Raw genomic sequence first — 13,900 nt, 5'->3', positions numbered from 1 at the left:
TTTTATGGTCTAGCAAATACTGTTATAAAGGATCAGTAGGTGGTACAGCAATAGAAGCAAGTCCAATTAATTCATCCTTACTAGGCAATTCTTTTTCACGAAGCTTTCTACTAAACTTGGAAAAATTAAACTCATGAGGCTCATCACCAAAACTAGCACTGACAGTTTGTTTCTCACAATCTATCTTAGCATTAACGGTGTTCAAGAAAGGTCTACCAAATATAATGGGATAAAAGTCATCTTGTGGGGAAACAAGAACAAGAAAATCAGTAGGGTATTTTATTTTCCCACACAAAACTTCAACATCTCTAACAATCCCAATTGGTGAAATAGTGTCTCTATTAGCAAGTTTAATAGTAACATCTATGTCTTCTATCTCTGTGGATGCTTTTCCATTCATAATTTCTTGGTATAAGGTGTAAGGTATAGCACTCACACTAGCACCTATGTCACATAAACCATGATAACGGTGGTCTCCTATTTCAAGTGAGATGATAGGCATGCCAACAACATGTCTATGTTTATCCTTTTTATCAGGTTTGGCAATTCTATCAGCTTCTTCACAAAAGTAAATAACATGCCCATCCATATCTTCTTGCAAGAGATTTTTAACCATAGCAATACTAGGTTCTACTTTAATTTGTTCATCAGGTTTAGGTGTTCTAATATAGCTTTTGTTAACCATAGTTGAAACTTTAGCATGTTCCTTTATCCTAATAGGGAAAGGTGGTTTCTCAACATAAGTAGAAGGAACAACTGGATCAATATTATAAAGCACAGTTTCTTCTTTAACTGGTACCAGTTCTTTGATTTCTTATTTAATAGGTGGGTGGTATTTAAACCACTTCTCTTTAAGGAGATCAACATGAATAGAAAATGGTTCACAAAGGGAGGCTACTATCTCTGAGTCAAGTCCATATTTAGTCCTAAACTTTTGAAAAGCATCGGTATCCATAAAAGATTTAACACAATCATACTTAAGTTTAATACCTGACTCTTACCTTCGTAGAGTTCCCAATCTTCAGACTTGCGTTTAATTCTTTCCAAAATATCCCATCAGAATTCAATAGTCTTCTTCATAAAATAACCAGCACAAGAAGTATCAAGCATGGTTTGATCATTACGAGAAAGCTGAGCATAAAAGTTCTGAATAGTAATTTCTCTTGAGAGCTCATGATTGGGGCATGAATACAACATTGACTTAAGCCTCCCCCAAGCTAGAGTGATACTTTCTCCTTCACGAAGCCAAAAATTATATATATAATTCCGATCACGATGAACTAGATGCATAGGATAAAAAAATTGGTGGAACTCCAATTTCAATCGATTCCAATTCCAAGAACCAATATCATCGCATAGCCTATACCATGCCAATGATTTTCCCTTCAAAGATAAAGGGAAAACCTTCTTCATAACTTCATCTCCGGGTAAACCTGCAAGCTTGAACAATCCACAAATTTGTTCTACATATATCAAGTGCATATCAGGATGTTCGGTTCCATCCCCTGCATAAGGATTAGCTAGCAGTTGTTCTATCATACCCAAAGGAGTTTCATATTCAATATTTTTAGTAGGTGCAGTAGGTTGAGGGGTAGCTAATTGTGGTTCCAGTCGAGGTGAAGATACCCCGGACAAACCCCTCAAGGGATTGTTTTCCATAGTAACAAGTGACAATAAATTTCAGCACACTATATAAATGTTTCCTTACCAAAGGCGCTTCACTCCCCGGCAACGGCACCAGAAAATAGCCTTGATGACCCACAAGTATAGGGGATCAAATGTAGCTCTTTTTGATAAGTAAGAGTGTTGAACCCAACACGGAGCAGAAGAAAATGACAAGTGGTTTTCAGTATGGTAGTGTCTGCAAGTGCTGAAATTGTAAGTAGCAGAGTAGTTTGATAGCAAGGTAATTTGTAACGAGCAAGTAACGATAGTAGTAACAAAAGTGCAGCAAGGTAGCCCAACCCTTTTGAGGTAAAGGAAAAGCCAAAATGGTCTCTTGTGATAAGCAAAGTGTTCTTGAGGGTACACGGGAATTCCATCTAGTCACTTTGATCATGTTGGCTTAATTCATGTTTGGTACATTGATAATTTGATATGTGGGTGGACCGGTGCTTAGGTGTTGTTCTTACTTGAACATACTTCCTACTTATGATTAACCCTCCCGCAAGCATCCACAACTACAAGAAAAGTATTAAGAATAAATTCTAACCATGGCATTAAAATTTTGGATCCAATCGGTCCCTTACGGAATAGCGCAAAAACTGGGGTTTAAGCTTCTGTCACTCTCACAACCCATCATCTAATTGCTACTCCACAATGCATTCCCTTAGGTCCAAATATGGGGAAGTGTCATGTAGTCGATGTTCACATGACACCACTAAGGGAATCACAACATACATACTATCAAAATATCGAACACATATCAAGTTCACATGATTACTTACAACATGATTTCTCCCGTGACCTCAAAAACAGAAGTAACTACTCATAAATGATAATCATGCTCAAGATCAGAGGGGCATTAAATAGCATATTGGATCTGAACATATAATCTTCCACCAAATAAACCATATAGTAATCAACTACAAGATGTAATCAACACTACTAGTCACCCACGAGCACCAATCTATAGTTCTAGTAACAAGATTGAACACAAGAGATGAACTAGGGTTTGAGAGGAGATGGTGTTGTTGAAAATGTTTATGGATATTGCCCTCCCCAAGATGGGAGAGTGGTTGGTGATGATGATGACGATGATTTCCCCCTCCGTGAGGGAAATTCCCCCGGCAGAATCGCTCCGCCGAAGGGCAAAAGTGCTCCTGCCCAAGTTCCGCCTTGAGACAGCGACGCTCTATCCCGAAAGTCCTCCCCTTATTTTCTGTAGGTCAAAATGACTTATATACCAGAAGATGGCCACCGGAGGTGGGCCTGGGTGAGCACAACCCACCAGGGCGCGCTTTGGCTCCCTGGCGCGCTCAGGTGGGTCGTGCCCACCTGGTGGGCCCCTATGGTATTTATTTGCTCCAATATTCCTCAAATATTCCCTAAAAATTATTCATGAAGTTTCAACTCATTTGGAGTTGTGCAGAATCGGTGGCCTGACGTAGCTTTTCCAGGTCCAGATTTTCAGCTACCGGAATTCTCCCTCTTTGTGTATAGCTTGCATATTATGAGAGAAAAAGCATTAGAATTACTCCAAAAAGCATTATTATGGATAAAAACATTACAAATAACAGTAAGAAAATATTATGCAAAATGGATGTATCAGTCCACCCTTGGGGCTGAGGGTTTGTACCAGTAGCTATGTGTTTAATCTCTCTCTCTCTCGTGTTCTTGAGATGTCACGATCTTGATGTATCACAGGCTTTGTTAATATAGTTGGATCATATGGTGTTTCCCCCCTCTCCATCTTGTTGTGAGGCGAGTTTTCCCTTTGAGATTTTGTTTTATTGGATTGAATACTTTTATGGATTTGAGAGCACTTGATATATGTCTTGCATATGAATACTCGTGGTGACAATATGGTATTGTATTTGATTCTCTTGATATATGTTTTGGCATTCAACTCGTGGATTCCTGCGGTAACATTGGGCTAATCTATGCATAGGGGTTGATGCACGTTGTCATCTTTTGTTTCTCCAGTAGAAATCTTGGGGCACTCTTTGAAGTTCTTTGTGTTGGATTGAGTATTATGAATCTGAAATTATTTGGTGTTATTTTAGTACGAACTCTTGGATAGATCGATTGGAAAGAGTAGCTTCAAGGTGGTTTCGTACCCTACAGACGATTTCTTCTTATATTCTCTGCTAGATAGGAACTTTGGAGTGATTCTTCATCGCACTTTGAGGGGTGGTTATATGATCCAATTATATTAGCACTATTGAGGGATTGCACTAGTGAAAGTACGGACCCTAGGCCTTATTTTTAAGCATTGCAATACCATTTTTGTGCCCGTTTACTATTTGCTACCTTTCTGTTTTTATTTATTCAGATTATAAAATTATATTTCTACCATCCATATTACACCTTTATCACCATCTCTTCGCCGAACTAGTGCACCCCTACAATTTGCCATTGTATTGGGTGTGTTGGGGACACAAGAGATTTCTTGTATTTGATTGTAGGGTTGTTTGAGAGAGACCATCTTCATCCTATGTCTCCCACGGATTAATAAACCTTAGGTCATCCACTTGAGTGAAAATTGCTACTGTCCTACAAAACTCTGCGCTTGAAGGCCCAACACGTGTCTACAAGAATAAAGTTGCGTAGTAAACATCAATCACCATGTCATGCTTTGTGTTGCATCTGTGTGCTTTATATTTACTATTTCTTCCCCCTCTTCTTCTCCGATAAACCCCGAGACTGACGCTCACGCCACCGAGTACAACTACGTTGCAGACGTTTAGCCACTTGTTGCAGAGCTTCCAGGCAAGTAAAACCCCCTTGGTCATTCCTATATCACCCATTCTTTCTATCTCATGCTTGCAATGGATTTTGCTATTGTTGTTCGATAGCACATATTCTGATGCATAGCCTGCTTTCGTAACCTGATGTTGTTACTTTACCTGTTATCCTATATGCTTAGTACAGATTGGTTAGTGATTGATCAATGGCCCCGCACCTTTTTCCGTGTTGCCATGTTTTGCTTCCGAATGACTCGATCAATGTTATCGAGGTGCATAGACCGACACATCACCCCCCTTAGTTGTACGACTCTATAGAGCTACTATCGAGTGATGAGGGTGATACCTCGCATCTCACTCTTAATGATTTCTCCACAGTGCAGCCAATCGGCCATGAACTATAGAGGGTGATTCCTCATTCACCACTCCCGATGATGACTCTGTCGTGCAACACCTCAAGTGTGAACCCTTCGAGGGGGATTCCTCCAAGGTCACCTTGATGGTTACATCGAGTAGGAATCCATCGAGGGTGATTCCTAAGATTCCCCCTTGATGTTATGGACACACGGATACCTCGACCATCACCTTAGTCCTTTGTTGAAGTCGGGTCGACCCAAGGGTTACACACGAGTATTATTGAAGACGGGTTGACCATGAGGGTACCCGCGAGATAATGATGCAGCACGACCGTGCAGGAAGAGACCGCCCCAGGAGAGGGATGGGCCCGACCCTTGTCGTAAGTACGCGAGATGGGGCGACGGGATCACTGATCGTCTCCACGAGCTCCCAATACACTAATGGTTTGGATATGTGATGTGAGTAGCCCTCTGGACTTTTTGCACTAACCACCACACGGGAATAAGTATGGGTACTCGGCATCATAAGATTCTTCCTAAAGCTCTCAGACATCAGCAGTTGAGCGGCGTGCGCCTGATTGGACGGTAACCGCCTACGCTTGTATAAGGAGGTGGCTATGCTCCAGGCCGCATTCGCAACGCGCGAGAGTGCTTAGGATGATTTGCACATGACCCCTTCACACTTAGGATTTAGACCAGTGTGTTGGCCTCTCTGTTGAGCCTATGTAGGACTACATCGTGTCGATCGGGCGAGGCCGGGCATAACCCAGAAAGCTGTGTCCAACCAGAGTTAATCGAGTGTGTTGGGTAAGTTGGTGCACCCCTGCAGGGAAGTGATGCGGCTTGAACTACATTTGTATTTCCACAAAGAGGAAGTGATTATGCGGCACATCATCGCTAGGTATTTCCCTCAGTTAAGAAACCAAAGTATCAATCTAGTAGGAGAACCAAGCAACACTATGTGAACAGTACCTGCACACAAAGAACAAATACATGCAACCCGACACTTATGAGGGGTTGTCAATCCCTCTTACGGGCAACGGCGTAGGAAATTGTCAAGTTGACGAGATAAAATTGTGTAGATTGGAAAAAATAGATCTCGAATAAATACGAAATAAAAGATGCAAATAAAGTATGCGGCAAAGTACTTTTGGGTTTCTGAAATAATAGATCTAAAAATAAAAGTGGCAAATAATAGATCGGAAAGCAAATATGATAAAGAATAGACTTGGGGTAGTAGATTTCACTAGTGGCTTCTCTGAATAAATAGCACATGATGGGTAAACAAATTACTGTTGGGCAATTGATAGAACCTCAAATAATTATGATGATATCCAGGCAATGATCAATATATAGGCATCACGTCCAAGGTTAGTAGACAGACTCCTGCCAGCATCTACTACTATTACTCCACACATCGACCGCTATCCAACATGCATCTAGTGTATTAAGTTAAACGGACTAATGCAGTAAGAACGATGACATGATGTAGAAAAGATCTATTCATGTAGGAATAGACCCCATCTTGTTATCCTTAATAGCAACGATCAATACGTGTCTTGCTGCCCCTTCTGTTACTGGGAAAGAACACCGCACGATCGAACTCATCACAAAGCACATCTTCCCATGGCAAGAAAAATCGATCTAGTTGGCCTAACTAAACCAAATATTCGAAGAATAAATGCGAGGCTATAAATAATCATGCATATAAGAGATCAAAACTCAAATGACTTTCGTGGATAAAATAGATCTGATCATAAACTCAAAGTTCATCGGATCCCAACAAACACACTGCAATAAAGACTTACATCAAATAGATCACCAAGAGACCATTGTATTGAGAATCAAAAGATAGATAGATAGAGAGAGAGAGAGAGAGATAAAAGCTATTGCCTACAGACCCGTAGGTCTACAATGAACCATGTACTCACACATCATCGAAGAGGCACCAATGAGGATGATGAACCCCTCCATGATGGTGTCTAGATTGGATCTCGTAGTTCTAGAACTTGCGGCGACTGGAATTGTGTTTCGTCGACCCCCTAGGGTTTATGGAATATTTGGGTATTTATAGGGCGAAGAGGCGGTGCAGGAGGCCACCGAGGTGGGCACAACCCACCAGGGTGCACCTGGGCCCACAGGCACGCCCAGATGGGTTGTGCCCCCCTCGGGGCACCCCTCTAGTACTTCTTTGGCCCATGTAGTTCCTTCTGGTCCAGAAAAAATCTCCAAAAATTTTTGCTACGTTTGGACTAGCTCCGTTTGGTGTTCATTTTCTGCAATGTAAAAAACAAGCAAAAAATAGCAACTGGCACTGGGCACTATGTCAATAGGTTAGTCCCAAAAATGATATAAAGTTGCTATAAAATGATTGTAAAATATCCAAGAATGATAATATAACAACATGGAACAATAAAAAAATATAGATACGTTGGAGATGTATCAGCATCCCCAAGCTTAATTCCTGCTCATCCTCGAGTAGGTAAATGATAAAAACATAATTTTTTATGTGGAATGCTGCCTAAAATGTTGATCACATATTATTTTCTTTTGTAGCACGGAAATTTGGAATTTTATATGATTCAAAGCAATAGTCTAGTTTTGACATGAAGATTTCAATACTCAAGCATATCAACAAGAAACCATGTCTTTCAAAATATCAACACTAAAGAAAGTTATCCCTAGCCCATCATGCTCAATCATTGATCCACTCATGAAACACACACGCATATTAGCTACATCCAATGCTCAAGTACGATCATAGTGCCCCTTAGTTCGTGCTTTATAAGAGAAGATGGAGACTCAAATAAAAATAAAAATTGCATAAATTAAAAAAAGAAAGGCCTTTTGCATAGGGAAGTAGGGATTTGTAGAGGTGCTAGAGGTCAAATATTAAATTGAGAGATAATTTTTTTTGAGAGGCATACTTTTCCCGTCAACGAAAACAACCAAGTAATTCACAACACTTACCATCCTAGATATCATAGGCGGTTCCCAAACAGAAAATAATGTTTATTCCCTTTCCACCATTCTTTCACATTCCACAGCTAGCCATATCCACAGGTACCGTCCATACCAACACTTTACAAGGAATTTATTATTTGACAACATAAAGAAAATTTCTTTTTCATTTCGGGACTGGGCATCCCTATTACCGCCGCACTCTCGTGCAATGACAAGTGAATAAACACTCATCTTGAGAATAACACATCTAGCATGGAAAATATTAGCCACCCCCTGCCACTTCATGAGCTGTACGATCACACAAAAAGGAAATTTATTTTGAAAATTAGAGTTGGCACACACAAATTTGATTATAATGGCACGAGAATACTACATATAGGTAGGTATGGTGGACTCATATGGCAAAACTGGGTTTAAAGATTTTGGATGCACAAGTAGTATTTTTACCTAGCATAAGTGAAGGCTAGCAAATATATTGAGAAGCATCCAACCAAGAAACAAAAATCACATAAGCGAGCAGTAAGCATACCTAACACTGAATAATGCATCGCAAGTAGGATGTAATTTCATTGCATAACTATTGACTTTCGTGCTTGCATAGGGAATCACAAACCTTAACACAATATTCTTACTAAAGCATAATTACTCATCAACATGACTCACATATCACTATCATCATATCTCAAAACTATTAGAAAGAATCAATTTTATTTTGTCCAATGATCTTCATGAAAGTTTTTATTATATCCCTCTTGAATATCTATCACTTTGGGACAAGTTTCATATGTTGCTTTTGATAAGATCAAACAAATTTAAGTGAAGAACATGAGCATAAAAATTTTCTTCTCTTAAACTAATATAAGTGAAGCATGAGAGAATTTCTTCAAAAATTTACTAACTCTCAAATAAATCTAAATGAAGCATGAGAGCATTTCTTTAAAATAACAAAACACACCATGCTCAAAAAGATATAAGTGAAGCACTAGAGCAATTCCATAGCTCAAAAACAATTAAGTGAAGCACTAGAGCAATTCTAACAAATCATAGCATAATTTTGGCTCTGTCAAATAGGTGTGTCCAGCAAGGATAGATGACACAAACTAAAAAGAGAAACAAGCAAAGACTCATATAATACAAGACACTCCAAGAAAAACTCATGATATGTGATGAATAAAAATATAGCTCCAAGTAAAATACCGATGGTCGTTAGAAGAAAGAGGGGATGCCTTCCTGGACATCCCCAAGTTTAGTTCCATGATTCCCTTTGTATAATAACTTGGGGTGCCATGGGGCATCCCCCAAGCTTAGGCTCTTATTACTCCTTATTCCTTCATCCATCGTGATCTCAATCAAAACTTGAAAACTTCAATCACACAAAACTCAACAAAACGTTCGTGAGATCCGTTAGTATAACAAAGCAAATCACCACTCTAAGTACTATTGAAAACCCATTCATATTTTATTTTTGCATCATACCTATTGTATTCCAACTTTACCATGGCTCATACCCCTCAATACAAACCATAGATTATCAAAATAAGCACAAAACGCAAAGAAAACAAAATCTGTCAAAAACATAATAGTATGTAGCAATCTGAAAACGTCCTATACTTCTTTAACTCCAAAAATTCAGAAAAATTAAGAAAACGTAGGCAATTTGCATATTAATTTTTTTCTGAAAATTTCAGAATTTTATCATGCTTCTATGATTTATTAAAATTATTTTACTGGGCGCAAACGTTTATGTTTTTCAACAAGATCAAATCAACTATCACCAAACATGATCCCAAAGGCTTCACTTGGCACAAACACTAATTAAAACATGAAAAACACAATCATAACAGTAACATAATTGTGCAAACACTCAAGAACAGAAAGAAAAGGCAAAAATTAAATTTATTCATTGGGTTGCCTCCCAATAAGAGCTATCGCTTTATGCCCCTAGCTAGGCATAATGCATAGATTCGAGTATTTTTCATCTTTGGTCTTTGCAACTTCCGTAAGGGCCTTTACAAACCCGGGATGCTCTTTACGCTTCCCAAGATTTTCAGGAAAATACACCATTTTGAGATCTAAAATATCCAAACGCTTATTGCAAAGAGTAATCAAAATATTCATGCGATTGAGGTTTCCACTGATATGTTTAAGAGGTTCATTATATTTTTGTAACTCAACCAAATGTTTATGCAAATCACTCAACTTGTCTAAAATTTGAGCTCCTTCTTGGGTAAAATAAAACCCCTTTTTGGTTGGTGGAATTCCGAAAATCACCTCTAGGATCCCATAAGCGGTATTAGCATCAAGCACAATAAAATTCCCTTTAGCAGCAAAATCCAAAAGTACCTATGTTGCAAAGCTAAACCTATATAAAAATTTCGAAGCAAAATCTTTGCATCCCCTTTTAGATTGCAAATGCGATAGGATTCCATTAGCCTATACCAAGCAGCTTTCAAATATTCTCCTTTTTCTCCTTGAATTATAAAACTTCAAAATCAGGTGACAAAGGAGGAGTAGCCATCCTAGCCATAACCACAAACCAAGCAATATTGCACACAAAACAGATCTGACGAGAAAATGGCGAACGAAAAAGAGGGCGAATAAAACGACAATTTTTTGTGAAGTGGGGGAGATGAAAATGAGAGGCAAATGGAAAATAATGTCAATAGCAAGGAATGAGATTTGTGATTAGGAACCTGATAGATGTTTATGATGTCTCCCTGGCAACGGCACCGGAAACTGGCAAGTTGTCGGGAGACTATCTTGACTTGATCCTCCCCGGCAGTGGCCCAGAAATTCCTTTTGATGCGTCTTGAAATATGTCGGTATTTCCCCAAAGAGGAAGGGATGACGCAGCACAACTATGGTAGGAATTTCCCTCAGTTATGAAACCATGGTATCAATCCAGTAGGAGAACCAAGCAACACTATGTAAACGGTACCTGCACACAAAGAACAAATACTTGCAACCCGACGCTTATGAGGGGTTGTCAATCCCTCTTATGGGTAACGGCGTAGGAAATTGTCAAGTTGCCAGGATAAAATTGTGTAGATTGGATAAAATATATCTTGAATAAACGTGAAATAAAATATGCTAATAAAATAGGCAGCAAAGTATTTTTGGGTTTTTGGAATAATAAATCTGAAAATAAAAGTGGCAAATAATAGATCGAAAAGCAAATATGATAAAGAATAGACTCGAGGCCGTAGATTTCACTAGTGGATTCTCTCAAGAAATAGCACACGGTGGGTAAACAAATATGTTGGGCAATTGATAGAACCTCAAATAATTATGACGATATCCAGGCAATGATCAGTATATAGGCATCACGCCCAAGATTAGTAGACCAACTCCTACCTGCATCTACTACTATTACTCCGTACATTGATACATATCCATCGTATCTACTTTTCCTAAAGCTTTTCCTCTTGTTTTGGACTCTAATTTGCATGGTTTGAATGAAACTAACCCAGACTGACGCTGTTTTTAGCAGAACTACCATGGTGTTGTTTTTTGCGCAGAAGTAAAAGTTCTCGGATTGGAACGGAACTTTGCGAGGATTTTTATAAAGAGAATTTCTGGAGCCAAGAACCACCAGAGCGGGGCACTTGGGTGGGCACAACCCTAATGTGATTTTATGGTATCAGGGTTGAGGTCTACGCGGAACCAGGTGGGGACAACCCACCAGGGCGCGCCCCCTCCTAGCGCGCCCAGGTGGGTTGTCCCCACCTGGTGCCCCGCAGACCTCAACCCTGATACTATAAAATCACATTTTCGTTGAAAAAATCAGGGAGAAAGAATTATTGTGTTTCACGAGATGGAGCCGCCGCCACCTCCTGTTCTTCACCGGGAGGCCAGATCTGGAGTCCGTTTAGGGCTCTAGAGAGGGGGGGTCTTCTATCTTCGTCATCACCAACCCTTCTCCATTGCCAATTCCATGATGCTCCCCACCGGGAGTGAGTAATTCCTTCGTAGGCTCGCTAGTCGGTGAGGAGTTAGATGAGATTCATCATGTAATCAAGTTAGTTTTGTTAGGGCTTGATCCCTAGTATCCATTATGTTTTGAGATTGATGTTGCTATGATTTTGCCATGCTTAATTCTTGTCACTTTGGGTCCGGGTGCCATGATTTCATATCTGTATCGTTTATGTTATCACCATTATATCTATGGCCGAGTTCCAAATCGGAAGATGGCGCTCCCACCCTCCACCTCGGCTCCCCCACCCTCTCCGGCGATCTGCCTCATTCTCCACTAACTTCTGGATTCTCTCCGATCATCTGTTCCGGCGTTCTTTTGGGATCAAGGTAATACCCATCTAGTATGGGTTCATCTGGTGGATCTACCCTTGGCTTGGATTTCTCCAAGGGTAGGGTTTTTGCAGAAGAGGTCTTTAGATCTACTGGACATACGGTCCACCCTGCCGGGCACAGGAGGTCATTCATCTTAGTGGTTTCATTCAGCCGCCATGCTTTTCGTCTCTCGGAGGATTCTGTGGCCGCGGTTTTGGAGGCAGTAATTGGAGGTTCGGCAATTGATCTTCAGGTTCTTCACATCAAGGATAAGGTTTACTCCTTTCATGTCGCTTGCAAGCAAGTTGGTTTTCTTATTATGGATCTCCGTTCCTATGCATGCGATCCGTTCAAATGCTATTTTCATCTGTGGGGAAATGGGGGGCCTAATTGGATTAGAGAGCTCCGGATCTGGAGGAAGGAATGTGACGCCGAATGGATTCTAGTTAGTCCTACTAAGCGTCGTTCATCTTTAGGTCTTTTGGCCATGAATAAGCCTCCGGTTAGATTAGCTCTTAAGACTGCTCCTTCTGCTCGTAAAAAGCTTTCTTTTGCCACGTTTGAGCGATACTCTGCTTGCAAGGGATATAGATATCCGGCTACGCAAGAGTGCATTGATTTCATGACAGATGCGGGGTATAATCTTCCTGCACATGAACGTGTAGTCATACATCCATCGCCACCCATGGAGTTGTGTTGGACGGTGGCACGTCCACCTATCGTTTTTGGAACAGTTACTCCCTTGCCGGTGTTGAGCCGGCCGGAATCTGCTTCACCGGTAATTGATCCGGTTTTGGAGGACCCTTCCCCAGTGCATGCAGAATTCTCGCTCAACAGTTGCGTAGAGGCGGGATTGTCGCCAGTTCAAAACGTTTGCCCGGATTCTGGCCCAGAGGCTTTGGAGGCCTATCGGGATTCTACCTCACCTTCAATATTTTGCCCATCTACCTCTGGGCCTTCGAGCCCATCTCCTTCTCACCGTCCGGATATCCCCTCATCTCAGGAGGTAGCCAGACAGTTTGATGCCATGGTCGATGACATGGTGGACCGTGTGATCACCTGTACTATTTGCTCTCAGAAGGGCCACATGTCAACGACTTGTGGAAGGCGAGTAGTCTGCACGGCTTGCTCCCGTCCTGGTCACTCTAGCCAGGCCTGTAATGATTTCGCGCGCTCCAATGGATTGGTTTGGAGGCCAATTTCGGTTCAACAAAAAATGAGTTTATTGGAATCTGCTGCTACTCATGGGAACAGAGCCGGAGTTATTGGGATAGACTGTCCAGTCCCATCGCCGCCGCCTCCATTGCATCTTCCCTTACCCCAAATCAACGAAAACCCCCGACAAGCTCTGGGCTCTTCTATGGCGAACTACTAGCTCGACCCACAGCGCTTTGTGCCCCCTGGACATCTCATCATCGATGGCGGCGATCGTCGGCTTCCACGCACCTTCTTCACGCCTGCATCGCGTCCGCCCCACCGGCATGAGGACTACATGGTTGCAGAGGTGATGCCGGCGCCGAAGGGGCCGTTCGGCCCGGTGTGGAACGAAGTCGTCCAGTTTCTGCAGAATAGAGGTATTATGGTTCGATCTGCTCAGCCGTGGTTTCATGGGATAGGTCTGTTTCAAGTCAGGGATCCGACTGTTAGATATACCCTAGTTCAGCATGCACCTTTTCCTTTGGGCAATGACCGTTTTGTCAGATTTATGAAGCATGATGAGGGAGATAATTTCAAAGGAACACACGGTTTTCGCAAGGGTTGGTTAATGTTCATTGGGATTCCCCTGGATTACCGCACCACTGAATACATCTCGCAGGCGGTAGGAACTTTTGGAAAGTTTGTTTCTTGGGACAGTGAAGATCCCTATCTTGTCCGGACTTTGGTTGA

Source organism: Triticum urartu, chromosome 7A, assembly GCF_056163025.1.
Source record: "Triticum urartu cultivar PI428250 chromosome 7A, HENAU_Tu73, whole genome shotgun sequence".
NCBI lineage: Eukaryota > Viridiplantae > Streptophyta > Magnoliopsida > Poales > Poaceae > Triticum > Triticum urartu.
This window is presented reverse-complemented; position numbering follows the sequence as displayed.